At 65.0% G+C, this 17,902-nt stretch overlaps 1 pseudogene; it reads left to right on the top strand.

The window, feature by feature from the left end:
- The first annotated feature begins 309 nt into the window (after positions 1-309).
- LOC112478345 lies at positions 310-427 on the top strand (annotated as a pseudogene).
- The last annotated feature ends 17,475 nt before the right edge of the window (positions 428-17,902 follow it).

The following is a 17,902-nucleotide window of genomic DNA, read 5'->3' as shown; positions in this document are numbered from 1 at the left end:
CTGCAGCTATAAAACTCGTAGAAGAAAACGTGGGGAAAGTCTTCGTGACCTTGGACTTGGCGATGGGTTCTTAGCTATGACACCGAAGGCACGAGCGACGCAAGAAAAATCTGGATAAACTGGACTCGATCAAAATCGAAAACTCCTACACACCAAGGGACATAATCGAAAAAGTGCAAAGCCCACCCGCTGAGTGGGTAGGAGAGGTTTGCACACACACCTCTGGGAAAGATCTACTGTCCAGAACGTGTATATAGTTCTACAAGTCGACAACGAAAGGTCAGACGACCCAATTAAAGATGGATGGGGATCTACGGCCACGCGCCCTGAACGCGCCCGATCCCGTCTGACCGCGGAGGCTGAGCAGGGTCGGGCCTGGTGAGTACTTGGATGGGAGACCACCTAGGAAGACCAGGTGCTGTAGGCAAAAAAAAAAAAAAAATGGATGGGAGACTTGAATAGACGTCATTCCAAAGATGGCAAGCATGTGACCACGAGCACAGGAAGGGATGTTTAATATCTTTACTCATTAATCAAAATTGCCGTGAGATCCCATTTCACACCTGCTGGGTCGGCTACGTCGGAAGGTGGACTGTAATGAGCGTTGCCAGGATGCAGTGCTCGGGCGTAAAGCGGTGCAGTCGCCGTGGCAGATGGACGGTTTGGCAGGTCCTGAAACAGCAAAACACAGAACCAGCGTTTGATCGAGCCGTTCTACCGCCCGGTCTACACCCAAAGGACCTGGAAACAGGTGTGCAAACTCAGCCTGCACACGCATGCTCACAGCAGCAGGCAGGACCCGCGGCGGCCAGAAGGGAAACAGCTCAAATGCCTGTCAACAGGTGAGTGGGTAAACTGAGGTATATTCGTGCAGCGGAGTATTATTCACCCACAAAAGGGGTGAGGTTCTGATTCGCGCTACACGAAACGTCGGGAACAGGGCATGCTGGTTGCCGGGCTGGGGGTGGGCTGGGGAGGGGCTTCTTGGTGGGTGACGACACGTCTGAGAGCTAGGGAGAGGTGGCGGCTGTGTGACGTCGTGAGTGTACTAAATGCCAGTGAATCGTACACTTTCAATGGCTCATTTAATGTTGTGTGAATTTTACCTCAATTAAAGAAAGAAAAACGGGGTTGTCGTGAGTGTACTTCCTGTGAGGACCGGCTCGGAGTGAGCCCCCGGAGCGCCTGCCCTCCCGTCCCTGTCACACGATGAACTTCCAGATAGGCCTGGTGAGGGACACCGACCGCGGGTGCCCGATCCCACCGCGGTCCTCCCTCCGCCTCGGCCCCTGACCGGACCTGCACCTGCATTTGTCGGGGAGAAGCTGGGGTCTGCCCCGCTCCCTGGGAGCCCCGGTTTCAGGGGGGACGGGAGCTGCCGGGGCTCCAGCCCCTGGAGGGACTCTGGGCTGAGGGCCGGGCTGCGATGCAATGACGCATTCGTAGCGTACAAAAGCAGCGTTGCAACGTCACATTGCCTCAGAGGCTTTCGTGAGCTCACCCTGAACGTGTTGCCTGCCATGGCAGACCGGTCAGGGACCACGGCGGGCCACCGAGCACTCGAGGGGAGTGGTCTCGGTGTTTATTACTTCATTCATCCATCCTTTAAGCCAGCAGCCCAGCCCGGGGCCGGGCCAGGCCGGGTGGTGCCGAGGCCACAGGCGAGTGAGGCTGCGCCCTGTCACCCTGCCCCCGCCACCCCCACCGCTGGCTCCTTAGCGCAGGAATGTGGGGCGAGGAAGGGGCAGTGGCCTTCGCCCTGGCCTCTGGCTTAGCCCCCCTCGGCATGGGGGCACCCTCGGCGGGGCGTCCGCACCCGCACCCTCTCCCCCACAGGCACCGGTCCAGGCCGACAAGGCTCCCAGGGTTTTGTCCCCTGCCTCGAAGACCCAGGCGTCGGGCTTCCTTGTCCTCCAGGGCCTGTCCTGTGGGGACGAGACACACCCCTCAAGGCTGTGCTAAGAATGACGCTCGGAGGGGTCACCGGCCTTCGTGCTGTCCCCTCCCTGCCTCCGAACGACTCTAGCCGGGGGCCCAGTTCCTGGCCATAGGCTCCTTCCTGCCCTGCCCGCAGATTTTCCAGAAGGAGCTTTTCTCGCCAAACGGCCGTCTCTGCGTCTGCCCCTTCGAGCTGTCCACACTGGGCGTTTTGGTTTGAATGCACTCGTGGAAAATGCACTTCAGATACCCCATCCGCTGGCCACCCCCCAGCCCCAGGGTTAGAAACACCCAGAGCCACCGTGGTAGCTGGGGTGCGTGGACAGCGCCTCCATGTGCGGGCACCGGAGGGGGTTACGGGGACCCTGGGACCTACAGGGGACACGTGTTGGCACTGGCCACCTGGACGGTCAGATCCCCGGCCGTGAGGCCTACCGGGCACACGTGGCGTGGCTTGTTTTTGGGGCCCACGTGCGTATCTGCGGTCCCCCGTCCTTTCCCGCCCGTTGCCCACGTTCTGAGGGGGGTCCCTGTGCTCCCTCTGCCCACGGCCGTGTCGTTTCGGACCAGGCACGTGGACGCCACGCCCGCGGATGTGTGTGAGCGCACGCGGCTCGTGTGAAACACGAGTGGAAACACCCCCACTGGGCTGCCGGGTGTGCACGTGTCTGCTTGAGACAGCGCGGGCCAAGCCGTCCTCGCGAAGTCCGGGTCCCACGAAGCCCCCGGTCACGAACGTGCTTGTGGTCGCCGACCTGGGGGCGACGGGTGCTCTCTCCTGGGTGCTCCCCGTGACGTGCCGTGGGCCCCGGGCGTCGACCGGTTCTCGCAAACCCAGCGGCCGCCGCGTTCTGTGCTGATTCCGAAGAGCCCCGGACGGAGCCGAGGTCCGGGCCAGATCCGGCTGCCGGTGGCTCCGCCCCTGTCTCCAGCGTGAGGTGCCGGAAGCCGGTCTATTCCTGTCCCGTTCTCTCCGGCTGAGACCAGCTGCTTCGAGGGCTAGTTTTACAGGACGTGTATTTCTTACTTTCCCAAAGCTCCTGGCTAGTCTTTCGAATGTGCTCCTCCGTGAGAACTGTGGGTTCAGCCTGTCAGATCCATCAACCATGGGTGAGAACGGCCCTGGAGTGATATATTAGCTCTGGGAGAACTGATTTTTTTTTTTCCCTCAAAATTGAGACTTTTATGCGTGTCAGAATTTTCCCTTATTCAGTTTTTCCCCCCTGCTTTTCAGTAAAGTTTTATCTTCTAAGCCTTTTACATCGTTTGGATTTATTTTTAGTTTTTTTTGGCTATTGTGAGCAGTGTTTTTGACAATATATGGTCACCGGTCATCGCTGCATCCGGGAGGGTTACTGACCATGGAATGTCAATTTTTTTTTTTTTTTTTTTGACCCCTTAACTCTGCTCAGCTATCTAGCTAGTTCTGGCAGTTTCTCAGTGGCCCACTTCCTGACTTCCTGGTAGCACAGACAATCAGTCATCAGCTGATCTTTTAATTTCCAAATACTTATGCCTTTCTTTTGAGGGTAGCACGGCCTTGACTGGGGTCCCCGACCATGTGGGTGAGTGATGAGCTGCTGTGAAAATGCGGGTTTGATGAAGGGGGAGCTTTTCGAGCGTCTCCGCTGATCGTGATGTTGGCTGGCGGTTTCTAGGAGAAATCGTCGTCGAGTTAGGGGGGTTCCTTCTTTCTCTGCTAAGAAGTTTCTTTTTAAAGTTCAGGAGGGGAGGACACGGGACTTTTCGGCGTCTGTTTCGAGGACCGTATCACTTTGCTGTGCGCTTCTTAATGCAGTGGGTTACATTTATGGGTTCACGATGCCACGCGGCCTTTGCCACCAGCCTGCCTGAGGCAGAGCCCGTTTGACCCCTGCTGGCCCCGGTTTGCTGAGGTCAGCCCCCGGGCCCTTCGGCTCTGAGGGTCTGGCTGATTCTGCTCTGGAGCTCCCCTCCGGGCACGGAGCAGCTGTCCTTGTCCTTGAGACCGTGGGTAGGAGGGGCCCTGCGGACCTCCGTGTTACCGTCCCCTGCCTTGTTCTGGCTGCTGTTTGCCTGGCAGTGACGACGGCGCCCGCAGGCCTGGCCTGCGCGTCCCACAGCCTGGCACATTCTCGGTATAGCCGCGCTGCCTCCCGCCCGCCCCCCGGGCTTCCTGTGGCCTGCTCAGTGTCCTCGGTCAGTGCCACCTGTGTCGCGATGGCTCTGTCCTGCTCGGGGAGCCTGGTGGCACGGCCTCTCCCAGGGTTACCTGGAACTGGGTGGGGGTCCCCACCTGCTTGGGAGGACGGCTTCTGCACGACCGACTCACTTGAGCCTCGAGCATCCTGCGTCTGACGACTCCAAGCGGGCCGTGTCGTGACCCCCCAGCGGCCTGTGGACTCCCCTGCCACCACCTCTTGCAGCTGGTCATTTGCAGGGTTGCACCAGAAGGAGCTGGCAGGCCCCGGGCTGGAGGGCAGAGATGCCGCCCCTCCCGCAGGGCTGGCCCGGGCCCGGCAATCCTGGTCGGTGTAGCAGGCAGGTCTCTGTGCCCTGGACAGATCCGCAGAACAGGGCCTCGTGGGCAGTGTTGGCGCACAAGGGCTCAGCACGGTGTCCGTCGGATCCTTGGCCTCTGAAGTGGACGGACAGCGTGGAGGGCTGGGGCTCAGAGCCCCCAGGGGCCCCTCGCGGGGAGGGGTTCTGGGCAGGCCTGTTCCTTACTTCCCCGAGAGCCCTCGTTGACAGATTAGGAATAAAACGAGGCAGAAGGCTGGGGCGCGGGGCGGAGGCTCTGGGCAGCCGTGCCTTCTCCAGACTGCGGTTCCGACACTCGGGTCGGGCGACCACGGCTCCCTTCTGATGCTCGGCGGTTTTGCTTTCTGTTTTTTTCTTCTTTAAATTATAGGAGGAAGGACAGCTTGGCGAAGGACAGCTCGGGACTTGCCAAGCCCAAACTATTTGAAAAAAATCACGAGAGTTTGCCCATACGCTAAGAAATCTTTGATTCTACTTGAAATTTGAGGTCTGTGCAGATGTCTGAGGACAGCCTGGCCACTGGCGAAGGGGGGGGGTGGAGCCTGAGGCGGGCCCCCCAGTACTGCTGCAGTGTGGCCCGGGGAGGTGGCCGAGGGGGCACTCCACCCACGGCCCCCCACATCATCTGCACCGGCCTCTGGTGAAGGAGGTGGAGGTCGTGGAGACACCGGCCGACGCCCGCTGCCCACACCGCCCCCCGCCGCAGCCGTCGGTGTCCAGAGGAGCAGGCAGGCGACAGCCGGCCCTCCAGACGTCCGGGACGCCCTGGGCAGCTCTGGGAGGTGCGGGTCCAGGGTGGGGTTTACCCGGCCCTCACGAGACCGCCCTCCCTCCCCCCCAGTGGCAGCCTGGGGTCCCCAACATCACGCTGAGCTCCATCGCTCCCTGGAGAGACACAGCTCACCGAAGCTGTTGAGCATGGGATTCCAGTGTCTCCCAGGGGGAGGAGGGGACAGACTCGGGCCAGCGCACAGGCCCCGGAGAGACCCCGACTCGAAGCTTCTGCTGTCCTCTCCGTGAGGACACTGCCAGCCAGGGCTCCCCGGGGCCCTGCGTCCAGTGTCCACCGGGCATCCGTGGCCAGGCACCGTTGACTGACTGGCCGTCAAGCAGCCACCTCCATCTGCAGCCCCTCCTGAGACCTCCTGACCCGAAGTCCTCACCTGAAGCACAGGTCACTAGGCGTGGCCGAGGCCCCCTACCGAGCGGAAGTCCTGGGGGCTCCGAGTTCCCGGAAGCCCGGGGTGGCGGTTGGGTTGCGCCCTCGCCACCTGGGCCCGGGCATGGGCACCTTTCTCCAAGTCCCTGCCCACGAGGTCCCACCGCCCGCCTGCCTCGGGGTTCCCCTGGGCGAGCGACAGGGAGCAGAGACCCCTCGGGGCCTGCATGGGTGCCGGGGGCCCCAAGGGTGGGCAGGGCTTGGCCATTGTCCAGGGCGACCGTGGGTTCCGTATCTCTGAGGCAGGAGCAGGCCCTGGGCCCCCAGCCAGCCTCCCCCAAGCCCCAAACACACAACTGGGGCTGCCCCAGGCCACTGCAGCGGGGGGAAGAGGAGGCCACTGGCTCCCTGATGCCAGACCCCCAGACCCTGAGAAAGAGGGAGCAGTGGGAGCAGGTTGTTTTGGAATCTTCTGGAGTGAGGCTTGATCCACCCTGCATGATTGATGACAGCACTGGGGGCTGCCTGCCGGACCCCGCCCTGCCCCGCCCCTGCCCGAGGCACAGGCAGCCCCGGCCCCACCGGGACGGGCAGGGAGGGCCTGCGCACCCCGCTGCCCTCGGCCTCGCCCCGACCAGCTCGGCCTGTCTCCTTCAGCTGCAGCTGTCTGGCTGCAAACTTTGCTTTTAGCAGAAAACGCTTAATTAACAGAACAACTTACAGACCCCACCTCAGTCTATAAAATGGAAGAGCCGGAAGCCCTGGGCTGTTTCAGGGAGGGGCCCTGGCTCAGTGAGGGGACAGTGAGGGCTCCCCACAGAGAGGGGACAGTGAGGCCTCGCACACTTGCAGATTTTGGGGCGGGCCAGGCAAGTCCCACAGCTGGGTCCAGGTAGGCAGGCTGCACGTCTCGGGGCGCCTCCTCCTCCAGGAGCCTCGGTTCTGCTCCGAGGCCTTTGCCTGTTCGGGTGACCCCATCCCCCCTCACGGGGGGCCGTCTCTCTGGGAAGAACACTGACCCCATGCACGTGACGTGACGCCCTCTCAGCAACCAGGTTACTGTCCGAGTCACCGGGGACTACATTTCAGCCGACGGGCACAGAAAACTGACCGTTGCCCCAGGCCGCTGGGGAGGGGACTGGGACCCTCGCCCCGCCTGGCCTCCTCACGGATCCTCGGTTCTCACACCGGGGCGGCCATCGACGGTCAGGGCCGAGAGGGAAGGGGGCGGGGGGAGGCCCACGCAGGTCCTGGCCGTCCCAGGACGTGGCTTGAGAGCCTCTCCCTGCGGCGGTGACCGTGGGCTCGTCCTGCACGGACCCAAAGACCCACGTCCTCCAGAGGCCTCCGAGCCTGGGGCGGAGGCCCACGCTCACCGGCCACACGGCTGGTCAGGGGAGGGCTGAGCCCGAGGCTGGTGTCCGGATTAATGCAGATCCTTCTGCTGCCACCTGCCCACGGTGGCCGTGAGAGCCGTGTCCCCCCTCACCCCATCCTCCCAGGGCCGTGGGCGGCTTTGGACTTGGCCGGCAGCGCTGGCCCCAGCCAGGGTGGTCTGTTCCCCTGCGATGCTTCTGTTCCCAGCCACCAAGGTGGACAGCCATCGTCTGGCAGTGCTGGGTCCCAGAGCCTGTCCAGTCTGGTCTCTTGCCCCCTCAGAGCAGCAGCGGAGGGGAGCCCAGCCCGCCAGCCCCTCAGCGTCCAGGCCCCTCAGTCAGACCTTGATGCTTAAGGGACAGAGCCAGTCTGCCCAGCATGGGGCCTTCGGAGCTTGGGGACTGATCTCTGAGTTACTTGCAAACCCCAGCCTTGCGCTGGCCTGGATTCCTGCTCACAAGGTGATGAGGTGGTGACAGACCCCTCCCCTGTGGCCAGCCTTGTCCCCCCTCCCCCAACCCCCCTGCCCCATCAGCACAGCCTGAGGCCTGGAGGGAAAGGACAGCCACCTCCCGGCCCCCAGCAAAGGCTGGTCATCAGGACGGGGCCTCAGAGGGCAGTGCCCAGCGAGGGTGGGGAGGGGACACGCAGCCCCCATGGAGGATCTGGGACGCCATGGCCCTGCATAGCCCCTCGAGCCACGTGGCCCCAGGCAGGGGTCTCAGCGCCCAGCTCCCCCGGCCTCCGGCGGGCCTGGGACCTGCGGCAAGACAGGCAGCAGGACTGAGCTGGCTCCGAGCAGACCCCAGACCCCCAGGGCCCTCACATGTTCACTAGAACGTCAGCCGTTTTCTGCTTATCTGCTCCGCTTTGCCAAAAGGGCATGTGTGTCTCATCACTCCCCACGGGGCTGTCACCGTCACCGTCACCGTCACTCTAGGATCTTAGCTCCACAGCCGTCTTCCCACCTCGGCTCCCCGGGGTTCTGAAACCATGATTTTGGAGGCTTCTTCTTTTGCCTCATCCAAAGCAGAAGCCAAGTCCCCCAGGCAGCCGACCTGCACCAGCCCGTTACGGCTCCTGGGTCTTGTCCAGTGTGGAAAGGCCTCCTCGCCCCAAGACGTAGGTGTCGAACGCGCTTGCGAGTCGCCGCCTGCATCGACAGCTTTGCTTTTTGGCGTCACGCGTGACATCGGCCCAGCTGGCTCTGGCCGTCCTGGCGTTGGTCGCTGACATGCTGCCATGCGTCTGGTGGCCTCGTCCAGCCACTTATCTGCTTAGCGCGCGATGGCACCACACGGTTTCAATTACGGTGCTTCGTGTTCTCATTTAAACGTTTGCTTTTCTGTTTAACGCATTCTACTGGTGTTTTTACTGGAAGGACGTTAACGTTTTAGGTGAAGTCACGGATAACTGGTGTCTTTACGTTGCTGAATCCGTCTACACAAAGGCCGTCAGCTGGCCTTTCCATTTGTTCAAAATATATCTGTCTCACACGTGTGGTTTTCAACTTTCTTCGTGTAGAATTTTTACGCGTCTCTGAGTTTCCGTCCGGGACTCGGTCAGTTTTGCTGCTGTTTTGAATGCGAACGTCGCTTCGGTGCCGTCGTCCACATGTATCATTTCTCGCGTGCGTGGAAGTTACAGGGCTCTGCGCCTCATTCCCGAACTCGCTCCCCGTGCGGAGCTCGGTCAGCATCCTCTCCTGCTCCCAGGTGCGCGGTCAGCTGGCCAGCATCGCCACCCTCTTTCCCGTCCGACCCCCGGTTTCTTTCCCGTTCTCGCCGCCCTGGCCAGCGAGAGCCGGGGCCACACCTGTCTCGCTCGGGTCTCAGGGACGAAGGCCCATGTCCCCGGCAGGCACGCCGCCCCTGTGGGCCCAGGCAGGGGTCCGTGCCAGGCGAGGGGGCTTCCCGCTGATTCCTGCTTCATCGCTGTTTTGAGCTGTGAGGGCTCCGGATGTCCCTCGAAGCCTTGCCCCACACCGGCGACTGTGCCCGTTGGAGCCCTCCGCGGGCCCGCTCCTTGTGGGTGAGCCGAGAGATCTCGGGGAAATGCAGTCCGGGCTTACCTGGCGGCTGGGGGGCGCCCACACCCCTTGGCTCGTGGCCCCTTCACCCCGCGTCTGCTCTGTCCTCGCACGCCCTTCTCTGATCCCCCAGATCAGATGACGCGGGACCTGCGAGTGACCCCAGACCATCCACCACCTCGGGACCCTCCCCTTGCAAAGTCCCTTCCTCACCTGCGGGGACAGGGTCACAGGTACCGAGGCAGAGGGCGTGACTGTCCTGGGGGCATCGCTCCATCTGCCTCAGGGGCTGTCACCCGTAGGGCCACTAAGAACATTCTTGTGTCCTTGTGGGAGGACACCCCAGGGCTGGGGCCGCTGGGTCAAAGGTATGTTCAGTTTCCGGGCTGGAGGGCCTCGGGGACATGGCTCCGGGATGTGGGGACGTGGCTGGGCATGTGCCGGGCTGTCCCCCGCCGGCGGGCGGCCCCCGGGGCTGACTCCGCACCTGCAGCAGGCGAGCGTGAGGAGCAGCGGCCTGGCCTCGTTCTCCACCGCCTCCCCTGCCAGCAGCCCGGCTCCTTTGATGCCCGTGCCCGTGCTGGCTGGCGGGGCCCTGTCTGGGCAGGCACACGGCCCCACGTTCCAGGCTGTGGGGCCCTGAGGGCAGGGGTGGGTGTGGGTACAGCAGCTGCAGGGACCAGGGCTGGGCCACCTGCCTGTCTCCAGCCTCAGGCTGGCCTTTGATCTCAGGCCCCGCCCACTGCCCTCAATCCTCAGGTACAGACACTGAGGCCAGAGCCAGGGGCCACGTGGGAAGCGGGCAGGGGACTCTGGGACCTGGTCCAGCACCCTGCTGGCCTTGCCTCAGGGGACAGGTCCCCGTCCTTCCCCATGGGCCCGAGCTCCTTTCCTTCTCAGGGGGTCAGCTGTCGGGGGACGGCACAGCCTGGCCGGCTTCTGCCCGTGCAGCTGGGGGCCCGCCTGGGCGGGGGGCCGGGCTCTGCACTCTGCGGCACGGTTCTCGGTGTCTCATCAAGGATCCAGGTCTGAGAAGAGCTGGAGGAGAGGCTGAGCCTGGGCGGGAGCCAGAACCCCCCAGGCGGCCGCTGGCACTAGCGTCACCATGCAAGGTGGCCTGGGTGCCCCTCATCCTCCAGGCTGGGGCTCTGGGGAGCGAGGTCGTTCTTGAAGCTACACTCCCATGAAAGAACGGGGGACCGGAGGGGACTCAGGTCTGAGCCCTGGGCCACGCAGCTGGTCTGGGGGCCTCGGCCGACGGCAGCTGTGACCACTCTGTCGATCGAGGTGTTTGGAGGGGCGTCCTGTGTTCTCCTTGGGTGCCCCACTTCTCATTAGGCGACCCCAGCATGCAGGGCGGCCTTGGGTCCCCCTCCACTGGGCCCGGCGCCCCGAGGCGGGGGCCAGCTCTGTGTCTCAGGGTTTGGGAGGCGGGTCTGTGTCTCCTGTTTCTGCCTCTGTGCACGCGTGACTTAGCAGCCACTTGTGAAATGCATTTCTAGCGTCCGGAAGGGCCTCTGAAGTCCTGCGGAAAAGCAAGGAAAAAAACTGGTGGACAGAGACATCCGCTTCGAAACCCGCAAATTTTAAATGCGCGTATTTGGGCGAACACAGCGGGGCGGAGGCCGCTGCCGGTGGGAGAGATGCTTGCGAGCCGTGGGCGAAGCGGCAGTTCACAGTCCTGACCCACGGGGACGGTCACCGGTCAGCAAGGCGATGCACACCTGCGGTCAGCATCACGGACGACGTGCACGGCCCACACGGGGACCCACGGCGGAGGCCAGCTGCCTCGTTCCAACTAGACACAGTGCCGTGTTCCAAATGGTGCCGATGGTGATTTCTGGAGGATTCCAATTCTTTCTCTGTGATTATACTTTTTCGTAATTTCTAAATCTCCCGTATTTTCTTTACACCAAGAAAAGGAGGTACGGCACGTATGTGACGGGGTGTCCTCCCGTCCCCCGGGCACAGCCGGACCTGTGAGTCCTTGAGCCGCTCGGCCCAGGCCGCGTGCAGGCGGCACCTCCTGGTTGGTGCGCTGAGAGCTGGGGCAGCTCTGGGGGACACTGTCCAATTGGGGTCTCATGGGCACAGGCCCGGAGTCCCGCCCAACACCCAGAGCACCGAGTCCGTCCCCCAGCGCTTGTCACCCCCATGCTGGCCCCCCGTACGTCCTCCAGATAAGAACCAGCTCATCCTACAGCACCCGCGGGTCTCAGGAGGTTTCCGAGAGCTGGGACCTGGGCTCCGGCCGCGTCTCGCGTGCCCAGGGCTGCTCGGCCGAGATCGGGGTCCACAGACCCGGGCTCGGTCCTGGTTCCCCCTTCTCCTGGCTGTGGCTCTTGGGCAAGTTGCCAACTCTCCCTGAACGTCGATTTCCTCATCAGAAAAAGAGGTTGGGAAAAGCCGCCTTCGAGGGTGGTTGAGGCCAGTGGGTGACGTAGTGGGTGGCGGTGGCTGCAGTGCCTGGTGCTGGCTCACGGGGGAGCAGGGCTTCTCGGCCAAGGAGCCCGTTAGAACAGGCACGTGGCTGCTAGTGGCCGAGGTCCGACAGCGGCGACTCAAAACTCTGGGGGCCAATTCTCTCAAGCCAAAGTCTGGGGGGCTATGCGGTAGCCCCAGGGTCTCGTCGGGGCCCGGGCTCCCCGTCTTGCTGCTGTGCCATCCTCAGCAAGGGCCTCCATGCTCACGGCTGCCTCGTGGTCCGATGTGATTGCTGGGGCTCCCTCCTTCGCGTCTGCCTTCCGGGCAGGAGGAAGGGAACGGGCCCAGGGCCACGGGGCTGGCCTCCCTCGGGAGCTCCCTGGGAAGCCCCGGGGTGTGGTTCTGCTTTTCTCACTCAGGTGTCCTTCACGCAGGGGGGCTGGGAGATGTCTGCCCCCCTCGGTCAGGTTCTGTGCTGAGGGCGGAGGGAGCAGGGACATGGGGGGCACTGAGTGGTGTCTGCCACTGCCGCCGCTGCCACCGAGGAGTGACCCCAGCGCTGGGGTCGCGGGCACAGTGGGCAGGCAGAGCTGCTGGGGATGGGGCGGGGGCCCCGCCGGGAAGGCGGGAGGCCCAGGCGGTGGCCCAGGAACGGGGTTCCGCACACTCTGGGTCCTGCAGTCCCACGAGATCCCCAAGGCCAGCAGGCATCGCTGGCTCCACCCCACACACAGGGTTCAGAGAGGTCGAGCAGCTGGCCCGAGTGACTCAGCTGCCCAGCGGTGGGCTGACATCACCCCGGCCCCCTGACACCTAATCCAGCTCGCGCCCCAGGCTCCCCCCCACCCCCGCCTGCCCCTTCGGCCACAGTCGACCGAGGCTTCGAAGGTCTCTCAGCCGAGTCCTCAGCCTGCAGCTGCTCCCACCCCCCACAGGCTTGGCAGGGACGCTGGGCGAGGCCACCTCCCCTACCGGCTCCAGCCGCCCTGGCCGACTTAGGGTGGGCGTTGGGGGGGAGGCCGTGCTGAGGACCTCAGCATTAGCGTTGTCTCCTCCCCGTGTCCCCAAGCTCCCGGCCCCAGAGGCAGAGTCGGGGTGGCAGGAGGACGGGCCTGGTCACTTGGGGGTTGGTGGACAAGTGAGCGGCCTGTCAGGAGGGCGTTTGGGTGCAGTGGAGGGCGGCGCCTGCCTGGCCTCACAGGACACCGGCCCAGCAGCCCCTGGGGGCTACGTGACGTGGGTTGTGCTGGCCCTGCAGCCTGACCCTGAGCCTCTGGAGCCTGTTTTTTGTCCCTGCTCTGTGATGTCCCATCTCCCTTGGGAGAGCTGACCCTACGGTCCCTGAGCCTCGGCCACCCGCCTCCTCCGGGCGCCAGGCAACGCCAGCCTCCGACTCGGCAGCCAGGCTCTGGTGCACAATCCTGGGCCCTGGTTGCCGCCGTGATTTGGATGCGCTGTAGAGCATCTGGCAGAGCGACGAGCAGCCGGGCCCAGCGGGCGGGCGTCCTGGGCGCTCGCTGCCCGTCCTCGCCCCGATGAGGCTTCACTCTGCCCCTGTGGGCGACAGGCCTCAGCTCCCTGGCCTCCTCCCTCAGTGTCAGTAGGACAGCACCAAGGACCGTCACACCCAGCAGGTCGGGCCCTCTGGAGCATCTCGGGGGCTGGGGCTTCGGGGTGACACTGGGCTGGGCTCCCCCGAGTGGTTCAAGGAGGCGGGAGAGGGACGGCATTGCCTGTGCTCACCGTGAAGTGCAGACAAGGGCGGCCGGGGGCGGGGGCTGCTGAGCCCGCCTGGCCCCCGGGGACGAGATGGGCAGGCGGGCCAAGCCTCCCAGGACGGGCCTGGGGGGACCTGCAGCGGGGACGGCCGCCCCCAGACCACGCTCCCTCCTGGCCCCGGGAAGGGCACGTCTACTCTCCAGCGCCCTCCCGAGGCGGCGTGGGGTGACTTCCTGGACCTTCTGACTGTACCCCCATCTCCCCAGGAGTCTGTAGGGTGCCGTGCCTGCCCCTCCCACCATCGCCCCCACCCAGGCACGGAAGGCTGTCCTTGCGTCCGGACCCGCTGAAGCCACCGCCAGCGTCTGTCCCTCATCGCCACCCCAGCTGCTGGGGCGGGGGTGCCCCCCGAGTTCTGCCAGCAGCCACCCAGCAGGGCAGCGAGCCAGCCTTGTGCAGGGCGCTGCGGGCGCGACCCACGTGGCCCCTCGCCGGGCTGGCGCGCAGTCCCAGAAGCCCTGCCAGGGCGTGGAGGACAGAGCAGGTGACTTTCTCCACGAGACCTGTCTGTCCGCCAGGGCACGTCCGCGGCCCCGCGTGGCCAGCCCTGGACGTTCTGGGCAGCACGCAGGGTGGTGCTGGCGCCCGGCCGGCCGGCTCGCCCGTGTCCGCGGGACCCTGCGCCCGCCCTGCCCCGTGGCCACTCCCGCCGTCCCCGGGGTCGGGGCTCTCACGTCCCCAAACGGCCTCCCCGCCTGCGCGTGCTCTGGTCCCCGCTCCCGTGTGACGGACACTTCCACACTTTTGGCTCTCGATGCGGCAATTTCTCATCGTGTCGACGCTGCCCTGGGGTGTTTGCGACAGCTCAGCCGCGTGGCCTCTGGTCACGTGAGGGCCACGAGCAAACGACTGGACACTCCATGATGCTCCTTGGGATGGCCATAGTTGTATGGAAGCTTCCAGAAAGTCTCCCCAGAGCTCAGTCTTGTTTTACCTTCCTGGGTGGTCTCCTTGAGGAGGAGGGTCCTTCACCCACGGGTTCCTTCCTCCTGTGTCCAGACATGGCGGCCTGGCAGGAGGACTCCGCAGGGGCTCCCCCTCTGCCCCGCCCCCCGCACGTCCCCCAGCGAGGTCCCCGCCAGAGACCCTTCAAGGCAGCTCTGCCCGGGGTCCCCTCCAAAGCCCCTGGCAACTCAGCGTCCAGGGCGGGGAGTGTGGGAGGTGTGCTGGACCCTGGCACGGGGGCTCACACCTCATAGCATCGGGCAGCTCCAGGCAAGTGTCCCGCATCCCACCTGGGGCCTCGGGCGTCCAACATGAGCTGCGACCTATAAGCCTGATCTCCAGCTCCTCCCTTCGTGGCTGGGTTCAGGGCCTGACGGGCTTCCCGGGGAAGTGGGGCTCTGGGCTCTGAGGATGGTGTGTGCTGGTTCCCAGAATCCCGTCTCCATGGCGACGCCTCTGTAGGACCACCGCCTATGCTCGGTCCCTTGGTGACTCCTGTCGGGTGGGCCGCCCTCCCCCATGGCTTCGGGACCGCCCCCTGCTGAGGACGCCACACCACCCTCTTGCCCACCCCCCACCCCCGACGGGGAGCCCTCCCGCGGTCCTGCCCAGCCTCATCTCCTGCCCTGCAGAGGCCTGGTCCTCTCCGCCTGCTCGCTGCTCAGCCCCGGGCCGGCCCCCACCCCGGGCCTCTCCATGCTGCGGCTGGACAGGTCCTCCCAAGATGCCAGTGCGGTCAGTCCTACGCCTGGGCCACCCTCGGGACACAGTCCTGTGTCGACCTTCGTAACCAGGGCCAGCCCAGCCTGGCCTGATGCGCCCAACCTGGGGCGCTGTGGACCACGAGGGTCCTGCCTCTGCCTCTGCTGCCAGCGCCCGGTGAACGTCCAGGCAGCACGGCCACCCCCTGGGCCCGGCTTGGGGCCTTCCTCATCCCCGACGCCCCCGCCGGAGTGCCGGCTACACCGCGGAAGCCAGAGCCGTGGTCCCGGTGGGCCGTCCGGTGTGGACAGCGCTGGCCGTGCTGGGAGAGGTGCGTGGACGGTCTGTCGGTCTGGCTTCCTTTGTCACGGCTTCTGCCCGGGGGGCCTGTCTGGGGGCCAGGCGAACGGGCCTGAAGGGGAGGCGGCCAGCAGGGGCCAGAAGCCACATCCGGCAGACAGGACAGGTGCCCGGACCAGCCAGGGCTCACGGCCTCCTCCGTCCTGCCCTGGCCCTGATAAAGGCCCTGCGTGTCCAAGGGAGGCCGTGCCCAGGGCCGTGGCCGCCAGGAGGAGTCTGGATGACTCTGAGGCAAGAGGTGGCCCTCGGGGCTCCCCTCCAGGTGGGCCCGCCCCTCCCCCACGGCCTCCCCAAAGGAGCCGCAGCCAACAGCGGGGCGGGGTCGCCTCAGGCCAGAGGCCTCCGGACAAGCTTCCTCCAGGGAGAAGGCTCCTGGGGCCCTTTCAACGCGAGTTCTGGGAACCAGCCATCGTGACTCAGCAGTGGGGGTGACTCAGGAGCTGTCAGACTTATGATCCAGGCATCTGAGACGGCGCGTGATTCATCATCCTCAAGATGCTGGCGTTGGTGGCAGTGAGGTTCCTCGTCATTGTTCCCAGACACCGCCGATACCTGAATATTCCCGTGGGATGACCGAGCCGACACCCACTGCAGTTTAAACTCTCCGTTGGTTCCAAGGAGAGTAGAAAACTTCGTGCTGTCAGCCGCTGGAGGCGACGTATTCGTGAACGTACGGTTCATGTTTGTGCTGTGGCGTGAGTAGGTCAGGGGCTGGGAGCCAAGCCTCTCAGCGGAAAGGACGGGAGATGTGAGCAGAAAAGAAGCTCATCGAGAGCCGGCCCCCCGCAGCTCAAACCGTCGGCGTCAGCGTGGACTCGCCCCTGGTCCTCTGCAAACGCGCGTGTTCTCAGCTCACCCCCGCAGGGGGCCGGGAGCCTGCTGACCGCCACGGGAGATGAGGCAGGAGCTCGGGGTGCAGCTGGACGGCACCCGGGAGGGGCCGGCAGGGTCCCTGGGGAGCGGCCGAGGCCAGGTCTGGGCAGGGGAGGCGCCCGGCACACCCGGCGGTGGTGACACTTCTCATGGGCAGCTTTACTGAATGCTTCGCACACACGTGACCCGCTCACGCAGCGTGTGGTGTTCGGTGGCCCTGACATGCGCCCACGCGGTGCAGCCTTCGCCCCTGTTCCAGCACATCTTCGTCACCCCAAGGACACCCCCGACTGTCGCCCAGGCCCTGGCCACAGCCGGCTGCTTCCTGTCGCTGCTCACGCCTGGGCTGCACATGTCGCACGGTGGCCTCCGTGTCCGGCCTCCTCCCTGGGCGTTTGGGACACGCAGCAGACCGTGTTCTAACGTCCCCCAATGTCCTTGGCTGCCTCTCCTGCCAGGGGCGGGTCTGCTCCCTGTTCCCCGTAACTCTGGGCTGGTCTCGTCGCCCACCAAGCATGGCAGAAGTGACATGGTGCCACCCTGGTCCCCTGCTGGGCCTCACTGGCAGCACGCCCCGCAGGCAGCGTCCTGCTTGTGGGGACACGTGTGTGTGGGTGCACGCCGAGGCCCTGTGGTTCTGAGTCCTCTTCGTCGCCTGCGGCCATCTGCTCCTCAGTCCCAGCAGCCCTTGGAGGTGGAGGGAGGGAGGGAGGTGGTGCCACGAGGTCCGTTGGACTCGTTCAGCCATAAGCTCAGGCAGGTCTCGGCCCAGCCCAGCTCCAGGACGCCCCCTAACAGGACATGCTCCATGGGTGGCAGCTGTGACATTTGGGGACGCACGCGTGGGGGCCAGGGCAGAGCCAGGAGGACTTGCCGGCTGTGTAGCTCAGGGATCCGACACAGGGGACCTGCAGAGGCCCCGGGGTGCGAGGCGTGGAGTGTCTCAGGCTCTGACTGTCGTGCAGGTGACACCAGCGGCTCCCCGTGGCGGGGTCCAGGAGCTGGGTCAAGGCAGGGCGGGATGGTCACGCACCACCATACCAGCACCCGGCCCTCAGCGGTCCGGGGTGGAGAGGCCACTGTGCACGTTGGCTCCACGTGAGCGACCTCGCGACAGGCGTTTAGGTCACTGGGCTCACACGAGGATGTCAGCGCACGTAGCACCTCAGCCCCGCACCCAGCGAGAGTCCGCTCTTGACCACTTACTGGCGCGCCGCCGGCGAAACTGACTTGATGAGAGTCAGGGGGTTCGACGTCCCCCAGAACAATGCGCCCCGCTCCTTGCAGAATGCACGGGAGTGGGGGTGAGGGTGGGCTTCCAGCTGGGGGCAGACGTCTGGGCGCCCAGGGGAGGTGGGGGCACAACCCTCGAAGGGGGCTCGCCCTGCGCCTGCAGCAAGCTGGGCCCTGGGCCCTGAGCAGGGGTCCCCTGGGACCCAGTATCCACACCCAGGCAGGGCTGGGCTCCACGCCGGGGCGAGCACTGGCCACCACGGGCCTGGGGACTCTGAGACCTGCCCTGGCCTGGGGCCGGAGAGCCCTGTCCAGCGAGCTCTGCAGGCGACTCTTCCGTGTGTCTGTGCACGGGGAGGGGCCCTGGCGCCGCCGGCGTGATCTAGAAGGGGCCAGGGCCGCCGAGCCGGACCACTCGTTCCGTCGCCCGCATTCCTTCATCTGGAAAGTGTCCAGGGAGCACGGCGGAGCGGGGGGCAGCGCTGGGCCGCGTGGCGACGAGACAGTCTCCGTTCCCGGGCACTCGGCTGGCGGGAGAGGCGGAAGCGAGGAAGAGAAAGCTG

Source organism: Pteropus alecto, unplaced genomic scaffold (assembly GCF_000325575.1).
Source record: "Pteropus alecto unplaced genomic scaffold, ASM32557v1 scaffold143, whole genome shotgun sequence".
NCBI lineage: Eukaryota > Metazoa > Chordata > Mammalia > Chiroptera > Pteropodidae > Pteropus > Pteropus alecto.
The sequence above is the reverse complement of the archived record's forward strand: the minus strand, read 5'-3'. Positions and strand labels throughout refer to the sequence as shown.